Genomic DNA, 22,411 nt, shown 5'->3' on the forward strand with positions numbered 1-22,411 from the left:
GTCGGTTGTAGCCGGGCACCATCTAGTTCTTCTGGTCTCAGGATAATGTAAGCCTCTGGTTCATGTGGCCCTTTCTGTCTCTTGGGCTTATAGTTATCGTGTGACCTTGGTGTTCTTCATTCTCCTTTGATCCAGGTGGGTTGAGACCAATTGATGCATCTTAGATGGCCGCTTGTTAGCATTTAAGACCCCAGATGCCACATTTCAAAGTGGGATGCAGAATGTTTTCATAATAGAATTATTTTGCCAGTTGGCTTAGAAGTCCCCTTAAGCCATAGTCCCCAAACCTCCGCCCTTGCTCCGCTGACCTTTGAAGCATTCAGTTTATCCAGGAAACTTCTTTGCTTTTTGTCCAGTCCAGTTGAGCTGACCTTCCCTGTACTGAGTATTGTCCTTCCCTTCACCTAAAGTAGTTCTTATCTACTAACTAATCAGTAAATAACCCTCTCCCACCCTTCCTCCCTCCCCACCTTGTAACCACAAAAGTATGTGTTCTTCTCAGTTTATACTATTTCTCAAGATCTTATAATAGTGGTCTTATATAATATTTGTCCTTTTGCCTCTGACTAATTTCACTCAGCATAATGCCTTCCAGGTTCCTCCATGTTATGAAATGTTTCACAGATTCGTCACTGTTCTTTATCGTTGCATAGTATTCCATTGTGTGAATATACCATAATTTATTTAACCATTCATCCGTTGATGGACACCTTGGTTGCTTCCAGCTTTTTGCTATTGTAAACAGAGCTGCAGTAAACATGGGTGTGCATATATCTGTTCGTGTGAAGGCTCTTATTTCTCTAGGGTGTATTCCAAGGAGTGGGATTTCTGGGTTGTATGGTAGTTCTATTTCTAACTTTTTAAGAAAACGCCAGATAGATTTCCAAAGTGGTTGTACCATTTTACATTCCCACCAGCAGTGTATAAGAGTTCCAATCTCTCCGCAGCCTCTCCCATATTTATTATTTTGTGTTTTTTGGATTAATGCCAGCCTTGTTGGAATGAGATGGAATCTCATGGTAGTTCTAATTTGCATTTCTCTAATGGCTAATGATCGAGAGCATTTTCTCATGTATCTGTTAGCCGCCTGAATATCTTCTTTAGTGAAGTATGTGTTCATATCCTTTGCCCACTTTTTGATTGGGTTGTTTGTCTTTCTGTGGTTGAGTTTTAACAGAATCATATAGATTTTAGAGATCAGGCGCTGGTCAGAGATGTCATAGCTGAAAAACTTTTCCCAATCTGTAGGTGGTCTTTTTACTCTTTTGGTGAAGTCTTCAGATGAGCATAGGTGTTTGATTTTTAGGAGCTCCCAGTTATCTGGTTTCTCTTCGTCATTTTTGGTAATGTTTTGCATTCTGTTTATGCCTTGTATTAAGGCTCCTAACATTGTCCCTATTTTTTCTTCCATGATCTTTATCGTTTTAGTCTTTATGTTTAGGTCTTTGATCCACTTGGAGTTAGTTTTTGTGCATGGTGTGAGGTATGGGTCCTGTTTCATTTTTTTGCAAATGGATATCCAGTTATGCCAGCACCATTTGTTAAAAAGACTGTCTTTTCCCCATTTAGCTGTTTTGGGGCCTTTGTCAAATATCAGCTGCTCATATGTGGATGGATTTATATCTGGGTTCTCAATTCTGTTCCATTGGTCTATGTGCGTGTTGTTGTACCAGTACCAGGCTGTTTTGACTACTGTGGCTGTATAATATGTTCTAAAATCAGGTAAAGTGAGGCCTCCCACTTTCTTCTTCTTTTTCAGTAATGCTTTACTCATCCGGGGCTTCTTTCCCTTCCATATGAAGTTGGTGATTTGTTTCCCCATCACATTAAAAAATGTCATTGGAATTTGGATCGGAAGTGCATTGTACGTATAGATGGCTTTTGGTAGAATAGACGTTTTTACTATGTTAGGTCTTCCTATCCATGATCTGCCCTTATTTTTATTATTTGTTTTCTCCTGGTGCCTGAGGGTTTCTTTTGTTGCTCTGTATTTGTTTAAATTGTAGGGATAATTCTTTGATTTTGGCCCATTCTTCTTTTTGTATCTGTGCATTTATTGATATAAATTGACCTCTGAGCACTGCTTTTGCTGTGTCCCAAAGGTTCTGATAGGAAGTCTTCGTTTCATCCTTGATGTCTTCTATAACCCAGTCGTTTTTGAGCCAGGGTATTGTTCAGTTTCCAAGTGTTTGATTTATTGATTTCTACTTTTATGACCTTATGGTCAGAGAAGATGCTTTGTAATATTTTGATGTTTTGGATTCTGCTAAGGCTTGCTTTATGATCTAATATGTGGTCTATTCTAGAGCATGTTCCATGTGTGTTGGAAAAGAAGGCATACTTGGCTGCTATTGGGTGGAGTATTCTGTTATATGTCTATGAAGACCTCTTCCACTTTTAACCCTTTCATGGATAAATTTTTTTTTGGAATTTTTTTGTGATACCATGTTTTTTCACTAATGGAATGATGCTGAATTATTGTTCGTTGGCAGTTTTTTTTTTATTATTTGAATAAATGGGATGTCAGTTGCAAGCGGGACATATCAGTCCCACGTTCCATGAAGCACATCACACACGTGGGACATCTTGGTTCCATGGTGCATCACACTTCCCGGTTACACTTGAGTCATAAAATACCTTACTTAACTTTCAGAAAATACACACAAAATACTAAATAAACATTGCACTTACTGCACGTAATTGCTATTGGTTTGATTTCGAGTGTTGCTGTTGTTAGGTGCCGTTGAGTCGGTTCTGACTCATAGCGACCCTATGCACAACAGAACGAAACACTGCCTGGTCCTGAGCCATCCTTACAATCGTTGTTATGCTTGAGCTCATTGTTGCAGCCACTGTGTCAGTCCACCTCGTTGAGGGTCTTCCTCTTTTCCACTGACCCTGTATTCTGCCAAGCATGATGTCCTTCTCCAGGGACTGGTCCCTCCTGATAACATGTCCAAAGCACTTGAGATGAAATCTCACCATCCTTGTTTCTAAAGAGCATCCTGGCTGTACTTCTTCCAAGACAGATAGGTTCATTCTTCTGGGAGTCCATGGTATATTCAATATTCTTTGTCAACACCATAATTCAAAGGCATCTATTCTTCTTTGGTATTCCTTATTCATTGTCCAGCTTTCACATGCATGTGAGGTGATTGAAAACACCATGGCTTGTGTCAGGTCCACCTTAGTTCTCAAGGTGACATTCTTTCCACAGTTTAAAAAGGTCTTTTGCAGCAAATTTGCCCAGTGCAATCTGTTGTTTGATTTCTTGACTGCTGCTTCATGGGTGTTGATTGTGGGTTCAAGTAAATTGAAATTTTTGAGAACCTCAGTATTTTCTCCATTTATCATGAAGTTGATTATTGGTCCGGTTGTGAGGATTTTTGTTTCATGTTGAGGTGTAATCCATACTGAAGGCTGTAGTCTTTTATCTTCATCAGTAAGTGCTTCAAGTCTTCTTCACTTCCAGCAAGCAAAGTTGTGTCATCTGCATACTGCAGATTGTTAATGAGTCTTCCTCTAATCCCCATTCTTCTTTATATAGTCCAGCTTCGTGGATTATTTACTCAGCATACAGATTGAATAAGTAGGATGAAAGGATACAACCCTGACGCACGTCTTTTAAGTGTTCTGGATTTCCCATTCTTTACAATGTTAATCGTAATTTGTTATGATCCACACAGGCGAATGCCTTTGCATAGTCAATAAGACACAGGTAAACATCTTTCTGGTATTCTCTGCTTGGAGCCAGGATCCATCTGACATCGGCAATGATATCTGTCATTCCACATCGTCTTCTGAATCCGGCTTGAACTTCTGGCAGTTCCCTGTCGATGTACTGCTGCAACTGCTTTTGAATGATGTTCAGCAAAATTTTACTTGTGTATGATATTAATGATATTGTTTGAAAAGATTCTATACACCCCAAGTAATCTCCCAATAGTCCTGTGCAGTGAGTGAGGCATGTCTGATTATCCCTGTGTTACAGATGAAAAAACAGAGGTTCTGAGAAGGCTTTGCCTGAGGTCCCAAGCATTAGTGGAGGAGCTGGGCTCTATGCCATCTACTCTGCCCACAGATCTCCAGCTCCTTCCTCCACTCTCCTCTGCTGCCTTCAAGGTTCTCAAGAGTCTGAGCACTTGCCTTGAATACTGATCTACTAACCAGCAGCCCAGGCAGGGTGTCTATACACATTCATGCAGGTTGCACACTGCACAACTCCAGGGTCACCATTCACATGGACTACAATGTCTGGAGCTGTGCCCTGTGCTCAGACCCAGCCCAGCCTGGCCCAGCATCTCCCTATGTTCTACAGAGCCCAGTGCCTCTGTCCTTGTCTTCAGGGCTCCTTCTCATGGACATGGCTACATAAGCCTGGGCAGACCATTTTGGTCAAGAGCCTGTCCCAACCTGTTCTCACCCTCCACCAAGTCCCTTCTGAGGCCAGGACACAACCCGAGGGCCCTGACCTGCAGCAGAACCTGTGGGGCTTTGTTGATGGTGGGTTGGTGGGAAGTCCACTTCTACAACACAGCTGTACCTCACCCGCCCTCCCTCTGGCTCTCCTTTCCAATGGGCCTTCAGGGCCATTTTTCACAGTGTCTGCTACATAAACATCTGCACCACATAAATCCATCCTGAGTTCCCAGGAAGAGGACTGGAGGAGAACACAGTGCTGTCAGCAGCTGATGAAATCCCAACACTGGACCAGAACCAGGGTTTACTTGAGCGATTTATCCCTCCTGGAGTTCCTGTGAGGGTTCAGTGAGCTCAATGCCAAGTTGCTTTGGAGGGACTAAGCACTCAGCAGAGGCTGAGAAAAAGGGCCAGTGGTGGAAGTGACCTGTGTGGGACAAGCAGCAGAGGTTTTGTAGAGCCAGGACCTAAGCCACCAGGCCCCATACCCATGGTGGGGGGTGGGGTCCACCATGCCCTGAGAGGCCTTCAGGGCCTGAGAACTGGGTGTGGCTCACAGTATGTGGAGGGGCCTTTGGTCTGGTGGGCTGACTCAGTGTGTCCTTGCCCTTCACAACCAGGGTTGGGGGGGGGGAGGGGGCGGGTAGGGTGATTTTGTGTGCTTATGGCCGCAGAATCTGTTAGGATTTTTTTTGGTGGGAGAAAATGACAACAATAAAAACGCCTAGAACAAAACCCAAGAAACCTCAAAGACTCATTATGAAAAAATGAGGTGGTCCCAAAATACTAGTCTGCCTTCAAAGAGAGAAAAATACAAAGACACATACAAAGAAAGCCCCATACCCAGAGTTGTCGCCTCACAGAGTAGCCTTCCCTCATCTCCAGCTGCATTCCTGGTGATTCCCTTTTGTCCTGAATTTTCAGGGAAAGAGGCAGCATTTCTCTGAACTGTCACCAGCTGGTTCTGAGTCTCAAGGTTATTTGGAAAAATACAAGGTGTCAATCACTGTCTGAGTCACTTCTTTCTCCTGGGATGAATTGTGGCTGGCGGCCATACCTGGACTCCTGTTAGATGAGAGTTGGGGTCCATCCGTCAGCATTCAGGAGCCTTCCCCTGGTGCCCAGGGCTCACACACAGCAGGGGTCTAACGGGCCAGTTCACTCGTGGGTGCTGTGGCCTGTCTGGGAGGAACCTTTCTTGGTGGGTATCTTAATTCTAGATACAGGTTTCCCCCACTATCTGAAAGTAGAGCATTCCTAGGGAAGCCTTCATAAGCTGAAATGGTAGAAAGCGAAGAAGTCATTACCATTAATTTATATGGGAAAAATTTTAGAGTGTTCCCAGACCTCAAACACCCTTACAAGCTCTCTTAGATTTTAGGACACATTTTGCTAACGGACTCACAAAATAAATGGACATAAAGCACAGATGCTCACAGACACAGTTCAAAGCTATGGCGGCTTGATGCCGAGAGGCTGAGCGTAGTTCCTGGGGAAGGAGCTTGGCAATGCCACTCTCGCTGCTCAGGCTGCTCACTGCCTCTTTAATGGCTTGCTGCAAAACAAAAAAAATACTGAATGCTAATTTTGCTTTTTTTCTGTAAAAGCAAAAGTCCTCTGTGTTTCTTTCAGTTAGTGAAAACCGTATTAATGTGGGTCTTCCATAAAAGTGAAGTGGCGTAAAGCGAACTTTTGAAAAGCGGGGATGCCCGTGCATAAAAGTTCATGAAAAGTGCTAGGTGCAGTCTGAGCTGGGTTTCTATGTGGGGGAAAGGAGATTCGGGGCCAGTGGCTTAGAAGCCTGTGTTTGAGGGTCTCTCCACTCAGATGAATCTGATGAGATTATTATTAATAACAATAGCCAAGCCACACTTGTTTATTTAGCATTTATGTCAGCTGCTGAGCTTGAAGTGCCTCACACATGTAACCTGGCTATTACTGGGTCCCATGTGGCCCAGTCTGGGTGGAGTTGCTCTCAGAGAAATACAGTGTGTCGGCTAAGAGGTAATTAAAGGTAGTTGAAATGCTGACTCTGTCTCTTGAGGAATATAAAAGGCAGGAAAGAATATTCTCAGTGCAGTGTGTAAATTTCTTTAGAAGCCCTTCCCCGCCCTTCAGCTTTTTAATATCTTTCACATGGCTGCTGTCCCCAAAATTCTCCCTCACACTGCCTTCTCAACACCAGCCTCTCCCTGAAAACCTGCACGGTTCTTCCTCTCCCTCCTCTTCTGAGTAAATATAGCGCAGATTCTCTTTCTACTGTCTGGTCTGTCTCAGCTTATTGCTCTGTTTCTGCCTCACAAAAACCCACACCCTAAGCTGGTGAAGAGCCAGCTCTCTGGGGGTGGGGTGTGGTGAAGGATAACTGCAAATGCTTATAATTTAATATCTTTTAGTTTTATCCCTAGCACAGATGTTAGTCCTCATCATCCTTATATTACAACTCAGTGTGTCCAATATTCCTATCCCCATTTTACAGACGAGAAAACTAAGGCACAAGGAGCTTAGGTAACTTGCTCCCACTCACTTTCCTAGGAATCACATATGGGTCTTCCTGAGTCCAGTGCCCAGGCTCATGACCACTGAGTGGGAACACAGGGACAGCTTAACACTGGGCTGTCTGGCTTCATCTCAAGAGTGTGCTTAGCATTTTCCCCTTCTGCCACCTTTTTTCTTTCAGGGGCCACCTCTTCCAAGAAGCTTCCAGCCCTTACATTTGCATGGCTGTGCTGTTCACGAACATTGTTATTTATGTCTCATTTGATTTGTACTCCAGCCTGTGACAGCTGGGGGTGGGAGAATCATCAGGTGCTCTGGTTTGGATGCCTCGCCAAGTGCGTGATGGGCCCTGAACAACAATGACAGCCTAGCTAGGCTGGTCAAATACCCACCTGAAGTTTCCCAGGGTGTTTTCTGTGAGCGGAGGTCTTCATGGCAACTGAGACATGTCAGGTAGCCCAGCTTGTGGGTCTGCCTGGCTGCTATTTACAGTCTGAATCTACTGCCACCCCCCACATCCTCACGGCTGGGGACCTGGCGGGTTGCTGTAGAGTGTACCGTCACAGCTTCCTCTGCCAACTCCCAGTGCAGGCTTCTGTCCCCTGTGGTGAGGGATGGGGTGGGCTTCATATCCACCTCCCTGCCATCTTGCCCCAGAGCCAGCCCTGGCCAAAGAAGAGCCAGGTGCTGTGATATTCTCCTTTCCATTTCATTGTGGGGAGAAAATATGCTCCAGGTTTTCCTTGCGCTGTGTATGTGTGTGTTTCCATTTAGGACTGGGAGAAACTCAAAGAGAACTTTCTTGGAACTCAGTGGAATTTCTTGGCAGAGCTTTATCTTGGGACGGAGAAGGTGACCTGGAGGCTTGGAGTCACCAGGGGTTGGGGGAGCTCCCTGGTGTCTCAATGGCTTGGAGACTCGTTCTTCTTTTCCTCCTTCCTGGAGGCCCCAAGTCCAGGTTTGGACCCTCTGCAGGATTGAACTAGCTTTGAATTTTGCTCAACTGCTGGAGCCCTAGGGATGACATGTATAAGATGATGATACCACTTAGTATCATCATCATAGTGCTTCCTCACAACAGCTCTACCTGGTAGGTACTATTCCTTTCTGCATTTTCCACATATGGAAGCTGCCGCCCAGAGAGATTGTTTAATCTGCCCAAGACCACCCAGCTAGAAATATGTGGAGTCAACTCAGATCCAGACCTTCCAACCTGAAATGTGGCCGAGGTCAGAGACCATCCTTGGTTGTAGCTGACTTCAATTTCTTGCTGCCCCTCCCTCCTCCTTGATGTTCAAAAGACCCGCTGTCTTCCGGCCTCTAAACTACCACACACATGCCTCCTCAGACTGGAATGCCCTTCACCTGGTCAATTCTTACTGGTTGTCAGGACCTGCTCAGTTCCTCCCTCCTCTAGCAAGCTCTCTCTGACTATCCGCACCCCAAAGTCCAGGCTGGGTGCCTCTCCTGGCACTCCCATAGCGTCCAGGCTTCCTCTCAGAAGTCTCTTGTATCTGGGGCTCTACTTGTCCATTTCCTCCAAGTGCAAGCATTTTGAAGGTAGGGCCCTGTCTTAGTCATCTAGTGCAGCTATAACAGAAATACCAGAGTGGATGGCTTAACAAAGAGAAATTTATTCTCTCAGTCTAGTAGGTTACAAGTCCAAATTCAGGGTGTCAGCTCCAGGGGAAGGGTCTCTCTCTCTTGTTGGCTCTGGAAAGGAAGATTCTTTGTCATCAGTCTTCCCCTCATTGAGAAGCTTCTCAGGCCCAGGGACACCAGGTTCAAAGGACATGCTCTGCTCCTGGTGCTGCTTTCTTGGTGGTATGAGGTCCCCCTCTCTGCTCCTTTTTATCTCTTGAGAGATAAAAGGTGGTGTGAGCCACACCCCAGAAACACTCCCTTTACATGGGGTCAGGGATGTGGTCTGAGTAAGAGTAGTGTTATAATCCCACCCTAATCTTCTTTAACATAAAATTACAATCACAAAATTGAGAAGAAAAAAAAAAATGGAGGACAACCACATAATACTGGAAATCATGGCTTGACCAAGTCAACACATATTTTTTGGGAACACAATTCAATCCATGACAGGCCAGCTCAGTGTTGATGGATGAGGTGTCTTGGATGATCAGCCCTTTGTGTCTGGTTAGCAACACAGCCTGTAGTTAAGAGCTTAGACCCCCAGAGCCTGATTGCTGGGTTTCTACCCCTCCCAGCCTCCCTGTGCCTCAGTTTCTCATCTGGAAGACACGTAGAGTCGTAGTTCTCCTTTGTAGGGTTGTTGTGAGGCTTACATGAGTGAACTCACTTCACTTAGAATAGTACCTGCCCCCTATTAAGCCCTGTGGCCGCACATCAGGTGTTATTATGCTGCCCGGAGGGCTGTGATTTCCACCAGAGCCAGAGCCAGAGCCCAGAGCTGGAGGCGCTGCCCCAGGCTGACCCACTTCTCCCTCAGGCACTACTCCCTGGAGTGCATGGCTCAGTATTTTCATACCCGACTTCTTTTAGGGAGCCAGAGTATTTCTCATCAAAGTGAGGATTTTAGGCAAGGTTAAACACCCACTGACTACATGCGTATGCAAGCGGGGGTGGTAGACAGTGATAACAGGAAAACTGACCCTTTGCCTTAGAGGACAGTAGACTGTGTATGTGAGGAGAGGTGGGGAGATGATGATGCAGGAGGTGCCTGGAATTCATGGGTGGACTCCGACTCATGGCGACCCCACGTGCAACAGAATGAAATGTTGCCCGGTGGTGCTTCATCCTCAAAATCGCTGGCATGTTTGAGTCCATTGTTGCAGCCATCCTGACAATCCACCTCGCCCAGGGTCTCCCTTGCCCTCATTGGCCATGTACTCCAAACATGATGTCCTTCTTACAGCAGAGAGAAGGCCAGAGAGAGCCTGTGGGAGCGCCAGGGAACACCTAGGAGCACCCAGGGCAGAGGTTGAAAGTGAGGTTGAGACCTGGAAGGTTATGGCTGCAAGTTGGCAAGAGGTGGGCCTTCATGATTGTACCCACTTGTGAGGTGGCCAAGGCCACTACGTGCCTCATAAGGCTGTGGGAGCAAATGAGGCTATCAGGGGGAAGCATTCTGACAACTCGAAGGCACTCTGACCAACTCCAGTGCACTCAATTCAACCACCTCTTCATAGCTCTGACTGAGCCTCAGTTTCCACATTTGTAAAATGGGGATGATGAGAACGATCTTTTCCACCAGGGTTGCTATGAAGATCATGACATTTCTATCCTTAGAGAGTAAACCGCATGCACAAGATCACACAGCTAACAGTGGTGGCTCTGGCTCTTGGTGGTTAGACCCTGTCATATTCAACGTTGCATTCCTGCACAGCCAATATTCAATAAATGCAGTTAAAGGAATAAGTGAATCCTGTTTCCTTCGTTCATATTTGTTAGATCTCAAAAGTACTATTTGGACAAGTCCTGTTGTGAAGACACACCCATGAAAGGAGAAAACAGAACCTGAACCCTAAGCAGTGAAGGCAGCTAATGGTCATTGAGCTATTGGGGATTGTTTCCATTAAACCTCTTCTTGTTGTTAGGTCCCGTCGAGTCAGCAACTCTACATACAACACATTTTACAAATGTGGAAACTGAGGTTCAGTCAGAGTTATGAAGAGGTGGCTGAAGTGGGTGCACAGGACTTGGTCAGACTGCTTTTAAGTTGTCATTCCATCAGTTCCTGGAGCCATGTTTTTTCGCCTGTCTTCAGTGCAGCTTGAACTTCTTCCTTCAGTACCATTTGTTCATGTGCCGCCTCCTGAGATGGTTGAACATTAACCAATTCTTTTTGGTACAGTGACCTTGTGTATTTCTTCTATCTTCTTTTGATACTTTCTGCATCATTTAGTATTTTGCCCAGAGAATCCTTCAATATTGTAACTTGAGGTTTGAATTTTTTCTTAGCTCTTTCAGCTTGAGAAATGCTGAGCGTGTTCTTCCATTTTGGTTTTCTAACTCCAGGTCTTTGCACATGTCATCATAATACTTTGTCTCTCAAGCCACCGTTTGAAATCTTCTGTTGAACCGCTGTTTGATTCTTACGTTCAGCTCTTTTACTTCATCGTTTCTTCCATTCACTTTAGCTACTCGACATTCAAGAGCAAGTTTCAGAGTCTCTTCCATTTTGGTCTTTTCTTTCTTTCCTGTCTCTTCAGTGACCTCTTGCTTTCTTCACGTATGGTGTCTTTGATGTCATTCCACAACTCGTCTGGTCTTCGATCATTAGTGTTCAGTGTATCAAATCTATTCTTGAGATGGTCTCTAAATTCAGGTGGGATATACTCAGTGTTGTATTTTGGCTCTTGTGAACTTGTTCTAATTTTCTTCAGCTTCAACTCAAACTTGCATATGAGCAATCGTTCTGCAGTCTGTTCCATTCCGCCTTTTCCAACTGATGATATTGAGCTTCTCTAACTGATGATATTGAGTTTTTCCATTGTCTTTTTCCACAGATGTAGTAGATTTCATTCCTGTGTTTTCCATCTAGCGAGGTCCATGTGTATAGTTGCTGTTTATGTTGTGGAGAAAAGGTATTTGCAATGAAGAGGTCTTGCAAAATTCTATCATGTGATTTCCAGGATCATTTCTGTCACCAAGGCCATATTTTCTAACTGCTGATCTTTCTTTGTTTCCAACTTTTGCATTCCAATCACCGGTAAGTACCAATGCATTCTGATGGCATGTTTAATCAATTTCAGACTGCAGAAATTGGTAAAAATATTCAGTTTCTTCATCTTTGGCCTTAGTGGTTGGTGTGCAATTTGAATAATAGTCACATTAACTGGTATTCCTTGTAGGCGTGTGGATATTACCCTATCACTGATAGTATTGTACTTCAGGATAGATCTCGAAATGTTCTTTTTGACAATGACTGCAATGCCATTCCTCTTCACTTTGTCGTTCCCAGCATAGTAGACCATATGATTGTCTGATTCAAAATGGCCAATACCAGTCCATTTCAGCTCACTAATGCATTCCATTTCATTTTAGACAATTTCCAATTTTCCTAGATTCATACTTCATACATTCCACATTCCTGTTATTAATGGATCTTCTCATTTTGAGTCATGCCACAACAGCAAATGAAGGTCCTGAAAGCTTAACTCCATCCACATCATTAAGGTCGACTCTACTTTGAGGAGGCAGCTCTTCCCCAGTCATCTTTTGAGTGCCTTCCAACCTGAGGGGCTCACCTTTTGGCACTATATCAGACAATGTTCTGCTGCTATTCATAAGGCTTTCACTGGTTAATTTTTTTTTTTCAGAAGTAGACTGCGAGGTCCTTCTTCCTAGTCCATTTTAGTCTGGAAGCTCAGCTGAAACCTGTCTACCATGGGTGATGTTGCTGGTATTTGAATACTGGTGGCATAGCTTCCAGCATCTGAGCAACATGCAAGCCCTCACAGTACGACAAACTGACAGACACTGGGGTTAATCCTCTTAATGGTCCTATAAAGTGGGCCCTATTATTATTCCCAATGAGACAGTGGTGATTCAGTGGTCAGATTTTCTCCTTCCATGTGGGAGACCTGGGTTCAATTCCTGGCCAGTGCAAATCATGTGCAACCAACACCCATCTGTCATTGGAGGCTTCTGTGTTGCTGTGATGCTGAAGAGGCTTCAATGGAGCTTCCTAACTAAGACTATGAAGGCCTGGCCTTCTGCTTGCAAAAATCAGCCAATGAAAACCCTATGGATTGCAATGGTCTGATGCGCAGCTGATCCTGGGTATAGCACAGGACCAGGTAGTGTTTGATTCCTTTGTGCATGGGGTCACCACGAATCGGAGGCCAACTCAATGACTGCTAACAACAACAACAACAACGGTTGTTCCCATTGTACAGACAAGGAAACCAAGTTTTGGAGAGACTAGATACAATGCACAGGGTGATAAGGAAGTAAGAGACAAAGCCAGGATTTGAACCAGGTGGTCTGACTCCAGTGCCCAAACTCGCCATCCTTTTCATTTTACAGGGGTTGAATGCATACCACTTGGCCCAGTCATCCAGGGGGCACGTGCTGGTTATGCCAAGCCTATGCTGCATCTCCAGTTAACCAGCCAAGGATCCCGCTGCAGCACGCCACTCACGAGCAGTTTCCAGGCAGCAGCTACTGGGCTCCACAAGCCTGCAGGCTTCTTTTAGGACTTCCATCAGGGGATTAAGAGACAGGGATTGTTCCAGACTAGCTATTGGAGTCAACAATTATTATTATTTTTTTGTGCAATGGGATAAAAATTTCCTCTCCCTTCTTACTCCCCTGCTAAAAGACTCAATTGAATAAATAAGACAAAAGCAGCATGTCTTATTTGAAAACTCTTTAGTGCAATTACTGCTGCAGTCTTTACTGGATTTTAAAGTGATAGATGGCAGATCTTAATTTCCCAAGCCCTCCATCCCAGCAAGCAGTTTGTTAAAGACTAGCGGTGCAGCTAATCGCCCGTGCGAAATGCCCCCAGCATGCTTTTTCCCTTTTTATATAACACATTATGCTAATCACCCTGTACCCCATTTTTCAATAAAAGGTCAGCAGAGCACTGTTTGTTCAGAATGTGCAATTTAAACTTCATGTCTGTCATTAGAGATAATCTAGGTTTGCTGTATCAAGTGGGGTTGTCATAGAAACCAGACCCACCAGCTCTGTTTACGGCCTTTAGAGAATAAACACTTTGCATTTATTTCTCTGAGAAGGGGGGGAAAAAACCACATCAAAAATCACCGAACAATTAAGTAAGGTTTGAAAACAAGGCAGAAAGAGCCCAGAAGAGCTATGCCATTCATCAAAAATCAATAACCGTCACGCAGTTGGTAAACTGGGGTGTCCCAGCAGGTGACTGACAGAAGGGGTCAGGTATTTCCCCTGGGGAGAGCAAGTAGGGAGAGGGGATGTGTTATTCTGCCAAGTACGGAGCTAATTCAAGTGTCCTAATGGGTTTTACCCATGCTATTATACCCTTGAAAAATATTTTGTGTAAATTGCCTTGAATGTCTGATCAGGCTTTGTATGCCATATGCTTGGACATACGTTTATGAACTCCAGTAACAGAGATGATCCCATATTGGGTTTCTCTGCTTTTCCTTTGTCATTTATAAGGACTGTCCCTGGAAGCAGTTTAGTTTACAACAGAATATTGTCTCGTGTAGTGCTGAGCATAGCAGTGATCGTGGGGATGGTGCAAGACTGAGTGGCGTTTCATCCTGTCGTACATAGGATTGCTGAGTCAGAACCGACCCAACAGCACCTAACAAGTATCGCATGGGATATACTTATACTAAAATTATTCATGGCTTATCTCAAGTTCATTTAACTGGGTGTCCTGTAGTTAATCTGTAACTCTGCACCTGAGGGGCTGATGGATGGATAGATAATTGTCTGACCTTTTTGCCCATCCTCAGGCCTGACTTCATTCAATAGGGGAATGAGAAGTGGGTGTGCAGGGTGTGTGTGCGTGACTGATTCTATTAAATCACGGTGTAATGTGGCTTTAATCTGCTTGAGGCACAGCAAAGTCAAGTTCAAAAAAGTCACCCACTCAGAAACGGCCAAATAGCCACTCAGCACAGCCATTCCGCAGGGTTTTTCTCCACGGAAAGAGGGTTGTCTGATCTCCTTTCCTGAGTGAAGGGTCTTATCTGTGGGCTGTGATGTTCAGCCTGGGTCAAGAAGGTGGGCTTCTGTGAACTGTGGCAATGGCCCAGGGCAGCCTCACTGTTGGAAGCTCTCCACCTACCAATTCCCAGAAATCTGGTAGTTAGCAAAATATGTCACTATTGTTAGTTGCCCTGGAGTTGATGACCCTATGTACCACAGAATGAAACATTGCCCAGTACTACACCATCTTCATGATCATTGATATGCTTGAGTTCATTGTTGTGGCCACTGAGTGCATTCCAACCTAGGGGGCTCATTTTCCAGCACTATATCAGACAAACCCTGGTGGTGTAGTGGTTAAGTGCTATGGCTGCTAACCAAAGGGTTGGGAGTTTGAATCCACCAGGTGCTCCTTGGAAACTCTACGGGGCAGTTCTATTCTGTCTTACAGGGTCGCTGTATGTTGGAATCGACTCGACAGCACTGGGTCTTTTTTTTTTTTTTCGGTATATCAGACAATATTCTGTGTCCTTCATAGGGTTTTTATTGGCTTATTTTCAGAAGTAGATTGCCAGGCCTTTCTTCCTAATCTGTTGCAGTCTGGAAGCTCAGCTGAAACCAGTCCTCCATGGGTGATCCTGCTGGTATTTGAAATACCAGTGGCATACCTTCCAGCAACACACAAGTCACCACAGAATGACAGGTGGGTGGTGAATGTCACTAGACAACTTTATTGAATTCAGGTTGATGGAGCTAGATAAAAAACAACACATGTGTCCACCTCAACAAGTGGGAATTCAGTGTCTGTTGCCCTGGGTCAGGTGCCCTAGGGGACTCAAAGCCAGATGACATTCAGCCCTCCAGGGATGCCTTTGCAGGCCACTGGGGAAAGCTTGGAGCACAGATAGCACACAGCCAGCAGACTAAGCAGGTGTAAGACAGAAACAAAATGATGGGAACATGGGGGAGGAAGAGATGAATTTGACCTGGGAAGTCTGGGGTGCCATCTTGGACTTTTGGCATAACTTTGAGGTGGCAGTGTATTAAATCAGTTTAGTTAACACTTAAAAAATTGCCTGGAGGGAGAGAAATAAACCTTATCTGGAATTGGAGTTAGGAGTCCCTGGGTGGTGCTTAATGTACTTGGCTGCTAACTGAAGGGTTGGAGGTTTGAGTCCACCCACAGGAACCTGGAAGAAAGGCCTGGCAACCTAACATTGGCCAAGCAAATCACATGGCTGAACTCAGACTCAGAGTATAGGGAAATAGACTCCACCTCTACAGTAAGAGGAACTGCAGAGTCACATGGAAAAGAACATGGTTTCAGGGAGGGTTAAAAGTTTGGGAAGTTAAATGCAATCAATCTATCACACTATACTAAGCTAGGAGAATGTGATTCAGGGCAGCTGCTGGCCATTTTGCCTCCCATGAGGAGACAACACATCTGAGAATGAAATCAGGCAAAGAGAGGCTGAGCCAAGTAGTGAGGAACAAGCCAGAGCCCTGATCCAGCTATACCTGCAGCCACATTCCCCTTGGGCTTCCTTGTTACATGAATTAGAAAGTTCCCATTTTGTCTCAGATTGTGTGAGTTGGGCTCCTGCCACTAACAATGGAAAGAAGCCTAACTAATACTGCTCCAATTCCAGGCCAAGGCATTTGGATGTTAAAAATGGCTGGGGAGAGAACCAATATGATCTAACCCCTGTTTAAAAAGGTGGTAGGGTAAAGATTTTGAAACCCTTATGAAAATGATGAGACTTGAATTAGGGCCGGGGGAAGGGGACACTTTGCAGAGGGAGATCAACAGAATTTGGTGGCTGGCTGTGGGGTTTGGTGAGAGAGTGGTGAAAGAAAATATAAGTGGGCTTTCTCACCAGGAAGACTGGGTGAAGGCTGCAGAGGCTTGCTGGTAAACTTGCTGTCTGGAAAAACAAGCCCTGGTTTGTAGTGTTTGCCGATATCTGTGGGTAAATACTCCCAAACTGCCCGATTGCAAGCTACCAATAGTTTAACAGTCCCCTGGCAGAATTCCCAAATGCTCAACATTTGACTCTTGGGAGCCATCATGACCAACTCTAGCACATCCCTGTGGAAGGTGATGGTAATTACACATGACAGAGGATACAGTTAGTGTTGGACACCTTCAATTTGAGTTGCCTGTAGGTCTTGCAGACAGAGATGCCCAGAAACTGTTGGAAATATGTTTCTGGGGCTCAGAAGAGAAGTTTGAGCTGGAGAGAGTGGTTGGAGAGGTGACATCATTTTTTGGGAATGACGATGTTGTTGTAGGAAGTATCCTTTATCAGTCACCAACTAGTGACTTTCAGGCTGAATCTGGCTCACAAATAGGTATGTTGGTTCATGTGATATTATTAAAAATTAGAGTTAATTGCCAATGATGAAAAATTAGTGGATTTCACAAAAGACATAGAGATTTCCAACTTTATTCTTGGACAATCAGATCTGTCCACGTTGGACCTGCAGTGGCCTGGGATGAAGTGACAGCTGCCCCCTTTCTCCAGGGCACCTCCTCCCCAGGTACCTGGATGCTTTGCTCAGTTCTTTCCCTGCCAGCCTCTGTGTTAGCTCAGGTGGGGACAAGGTGACGGGGCCTTTGTGAGGCTGGCCCTGCTTCCTGCTCTCCTATCTCTTCCCCAATGCCTCTTAGCAACAGACACTCATTTATTCTGTGCACGAGCCACTGTTTAAGAGTATTTATTTCCAGAGTCAGTAATATTTGATTCCAATTAGGGACGCCAAATTGAAACCTGTGCAGCGTCAAAGATCTAGGTCAGGTGGTAATTTAGAGCGCTGTGAGGTAGGACAGGGAGGAAAAGAGCACAGGCTCCCACCCCGATGCCCGTGAGGCCTTGGGTAAGTAACAGTCTTAGCTAACCTTAGTTTCTACACCTGTGAAATAGGTATAGTAAAAGTTTCTTTCAGTGTTGTGAGAACTTGAAACACTGTGTAAAGTACCTAGCATAGCCTGGGCATGTTGTTGTTGTTAGTTGCCATCGAATTGGCTCTGACTTATGGCTACCTTAAGTATAACAGAATGAAACGTGGCCTGGTCCTGCGCCATTTCTCTGTCGCCATGCCCCACCAGCTGACTCCTCCCAGGAACCCCTGCCTTCCATCCAGACAAAACTCATCAGCCTTAATCCCTTTTACCTCCAAGGCCTCTCAAAATTCCTCTGCTCACATCTCCTTGGGGATTCAGTCCCATGACTCACCCAGCTCCAAGGGAAGCTGGGACATGAGCCTTGTAGCTCTGGATGTCCTTGTGCCCAGCTAAAAATCAGGGCTCTCTTAAGAAGGAAGAAAGGGAGAATGGGGGCCAGGTGCTGGGAGGTAGGAGCAGTCAGCCACAATGTCCCTTATTTACTTTGGATAAGACACTCCTTTTTTGGTTTTGTTTATGTTCTTTTTTTTTTTTGAAAATGTAAAAGTACATACATGCTCATTGGTGAAAATTTTCAAAATACTGTTTTAAAAAGAAAAGAGCAATGACTACTAATCCAGTTTCCTAGAGATAACCATTATTAGCACTGGGTATAAACTGTACTTTCACCAATTTTGGGGTCATACCTTATATTCAGCTTTGTATCCTACTCTTTCACCATGTTTTTGTGTCATTAAAAACTCTTTACAAATACTTTTAATGATGACATAAGAATCTGTCATATGGCTGTAATTATTCATACCATAATTCATTCTGTCACTCCTCTAATGGATATTTAAATTGTTAGCAGCTTTTCATTATTAACAATAAAGAATCTTTCCTGTGCTTTGACGTCATGGTGGATTATTTTCTCAGGCTTGGTTCCTAGAAGTGAAATTACTGGTTCACATGGGCGGACATTTTTTAGTTTCTTGATATGCAGTGTCAGATTTTTTTCCTGAAAGCTGATTCACCACACTCTGTCCAGGATTGAGAAGTAATGTAGACTTAGATACCACCTCTGCCTTTGCTTTTGTGATGGTGGTGGTCAGCTGATTGTTTATGGAAACATTCTCTTCTGTGCCTCTTAGCTAAGAGGAGTCCACCACGCTGCTGATGTCATCAATGCTGTCCAGAGGATGCGGGCTATCAGCACTGCAGCCCACAGATTGGGAAGCCCTCAGGATCTTTGTGATGTTCCAGAGAGATCTTTGGCCAAAGCTCCAGTCTCATATGTCAGCCAGGCTGACAATCTTATCAATAGTGACATTTCTACCCTTCTCAATATTTTCCTGCTTCTCTCTGTCCCTGGCTGCTTCTGCTAGGGCTTTGGTGATCAGAAAAGAGGCAAAAACTACCACCTCAGTTTGGGCCTGTCCATTCTGAAGGGTCAGGTTCGTTGCTATTCTTAGTTCCTTCCATTAACGGTTGCTTTGGTGATGTCACCAAGCCCTTCTGGAAATGGATTCAGGTGGCAAGTCTTTGGGACCAGGACAGGCATGGGATCAGCTCCCACATGTCGTAGCAGCAGCTGGAGTCAAATGGACCTGGACGTGGGCCGACCAAAGAAAGTGGCAGTTTTGCGTTCTGTGAATCTCGGTGAATAGCCTGTGAATACAGCTGAATTGAATTTGCTGGTATTTTGTGAAGGATTTTGTGTCTATACTCAGGAGGAATGTTAGCCTGTAGTTTTCTTTTTGTGCCTTGTCTGTTTTTCGTATCAGGATAATACTAGATTTATAAAATGAATTGCAAAGTGTTCCGTCCTCTTTTATTTTCTTGAATTTGTGTAGAATGGGTGTTAATTAAAAAAAAAAATCTAGACTTCTTCAGTGAAGCTGTCTGGGACTAGAGATTTTTCATTTGGGAGTTTTAAAATTGTGAATTCAATTCCCTTAATAGTTATAGGGCTACTCGAATGATCTATTGCGTTTTGGGTGAATTGTGATAGTTTGTGTTTTTTTACAGAAGTGCTCCATTTCATCTACATTGTCAAATTCACCTGTGTACAGTTGTTCATCGTATTCCCTTTTTATCCTTTTGATGTCTGCAGAGTCTTTAGTGATGTGCCCTGCTTCATTCCTAATATTGGTAATTCTTGTCATCTCTCATTTCTTCTGTGTCCGTCTTGCTAGAGATTTGTCAATTTTATTGATCTTTTCAAAGAACCAACTCTTTGTTACATTTATTTTCTCTGCTGCTGTTGTTTTGAATTTCACTGATTTCTTCTTGTATCTTTATTATCTCCTTCCTTCCGTTTGCTTTGGGTTTATTTTGTTCTTTTTCTGGGTTCTTAAGATGGGAGTCTAGATTATTTATTTGAGGCTTTTTCTCTTTTCTAACATGCATTTAGTGCTTTAAAATTCCCAGCCAGCCCTACTTTAGCTGTGTCCCACAAATTTTAAAATGTTGCATTTTCATTCAGCTCAGTGTTTTTTTTTTTTTTTTTTTTTAATTTTCCTTGAGGCTTCCTCTTTGACCCATGGATTATTAAGAGAAGTGTGTTGTTTAGTTTCCAAGTGTTTTGAGATTTTCCTGTTATCTTTTTAAGTTATTTCTAGTTTGGTTCCATTGCAGTTGGGGAGCATACTCTATATGATTTCAATTCTTTTAAATTTTTTCAGGTTGGTTTTATGACCCAGGATTCGGTCTATCTTGGTATATGTTTTATGGGCATTTGAAAGAATGTGTATTTTGCTGTTGTTAGGTTGAATGTTCTATAAATGTCAATTAGGTTCTGTTGATGGTGTTGTTGAGTTCTTCTATATCTGACTTTCTGTCTTAATTGTTCTATCAGTTATTGAGAGAGAAGTGTTTAAGTCTATAATTATAATCATGGATTTGTCTATTTCTCCTTCCAGGTCTATCAGTCTTTGCTTTGCATATTTGACAGTTATATTGTTTGGCACATACACATTTAGGATTCCTGTATCTCCTTGGTGATTTTTTAATGGCCTTCTCTATTTCTGATAATTTTTTTTTTTTTTTGCTCTGAAGTCTACTTTATCTGTTAGAAATATAGCCACTTCTGCTTTTTTTTTTTTGATATATCTTTTTCCATTCTTTACTTTCAACCTGCCTATATCATTATATTTGAATTGAGTTTTGTGTAAATAGCATGTAGTTGGATAATGTTTTTTAAATCACTCTACCAATCTCTTCTTTTAACTGGTATATTTAGACCATTTACATTTAATGTAATTACTGATAATGTTAAGACTTAATTCTTTTTATTTTCTGTTCTCTTTTTTGTTTCTCTGTTTTCTTTTTCCTGCCTTTCTGTGATTTACTTGAACATTCTTTAGAATTCCTTTTTATTTTATCTATAGTTTTTTTTTTGAGTGTTATCTTTTTGTTTAGTTTTTTTAGTGGTTGCTCTATGTATTACATTATATATACATAACTTTTCACAGTCTATTGGTGTCATCATTTTTACCAGTATGAGTGAAGTATGGGAGCACTGCTTCCCCTTACACCCCCCTTTACCCTCTGCCATTTATAATTGTCTTAAATATTTCTTCTATATACATTTAGAACTGTATCAGAAATGTTGTAATTTTTGCTTCAACTACCAAACATATTTCAGATAACTCAAAATATTCACCCATATTTTTTTTCTTACCCTGTTCCTTCTTCATGATGTTCAAAGGTTTCTTCTTTACTAGTTCTCTTTCTGAGAGAACTTCCTTTAGCCATTTGTTTAAGATGGGTCTGTTGGGAAAAAATTCTGTTTGTTTCACTTCATCTGAGAATGTCTTAATTTCGCCTTCATTTCTGAAGGATATTTTTGTTGAATACAGGATTCTGGGTTGACAGTTCTTTCTTTCATCCTTCTGGCCTCTCTGGTTTCTAATGAGAAATCTGCTGTCATTCTAGCTTTCTTCCTTAATAGGTAAGGTATTGTTTTTCTCTGGCTGCTTTCAATATTTTTTTTTTTAGTTATCAGAAGTTTAATTATGATATACCTTGATGTGGATTTCTTTGGATTTATCCTGTTTGGGGTTTGCTCAGCTTCTTGAATCTGCAGGTTTATGTTTCTTGCCAACTTTAGGAAGTTTTCGACCATTGTTATCCTTATAGGATTTTGATTACATAAATATTGGAATTTTTATTATAGTACCACAGGTCTCTGAGGTGGTGTTTCTTCTTTTTTTTTTTTTAAAGCTATTTTCTTTCTGTTTTAACATTGCATACTTTCTATTCAGTTCACTGATTCTTCTGTCCCTTCCTTTCTGCTGTTGAGCCCATCCATCCATTGAGCTTTTATTTCAGTTATTGTATTATCAATTCTAAAATTTCCATGCCTTTTGTCTTCTATTTCTTTGCTGAGACTTTCTACTTTTTTTTTTTTTTTTTTTGCTGAGGCTTTCTGTTCTTTCACTTGCTTCAGGTATGCTTATAATTGCTCATTGAATGATTTTTTTTTTTATCATGACTGCTTTTGAATCTTTGTCCAATAATTGTAGTATCTGTATCATTTTGGTCTTGGCATGAATTGATTGTCTTTTCACATTCATTTTGAGCTCTTTCTGTTCATGGCCTGATGGGTGATTTTTGATTAAAATCTGGACAATTTCATATCATGTATAAGACTCTGGATCTTATTTAAACCTTTTATTTTAGCTGGCTTTCTTGACAACACTTTGGAAGGGGAACTTGCAGCTCTGCTTTGTTACTACCAGATGGAGGTAGAAGTCCAGTTTCCCCACTTGGCCTCTATTCATTCCTAAGGTGGGTGGTTCCTTGTTACTGATGGTAGGGGGATAGATGGGAGTTTTGGTTCCCCATGTGGTTCCCACTGATATTGTGGTAGGAGTGGTCTTGTTATTGCTAGGCAATGGAGAGAGTCCTGCATCTCCACTAGGCCTTCTCTGACACTACCTCAGTGGGAAGAGGAAGAAGTGCCTTGTTACTACTGGGTAAGGTATA

The sequence above is a fragment of the Loxodonta africana genome, chromosome 16 (assembly GCF_030014295.1).
Source record: "Loxodonta africana isolate mLoxAfr1 chromosome 16, mLoxAfr1.hap2, whole genome shotgun sequence".
Classification (NCBI taxonomy): Eukaryota; Metazoa; Chordata; class Mammalia; order Proboscidea; family Elephantidae; genus Loxodonta; species Loxodonta africana.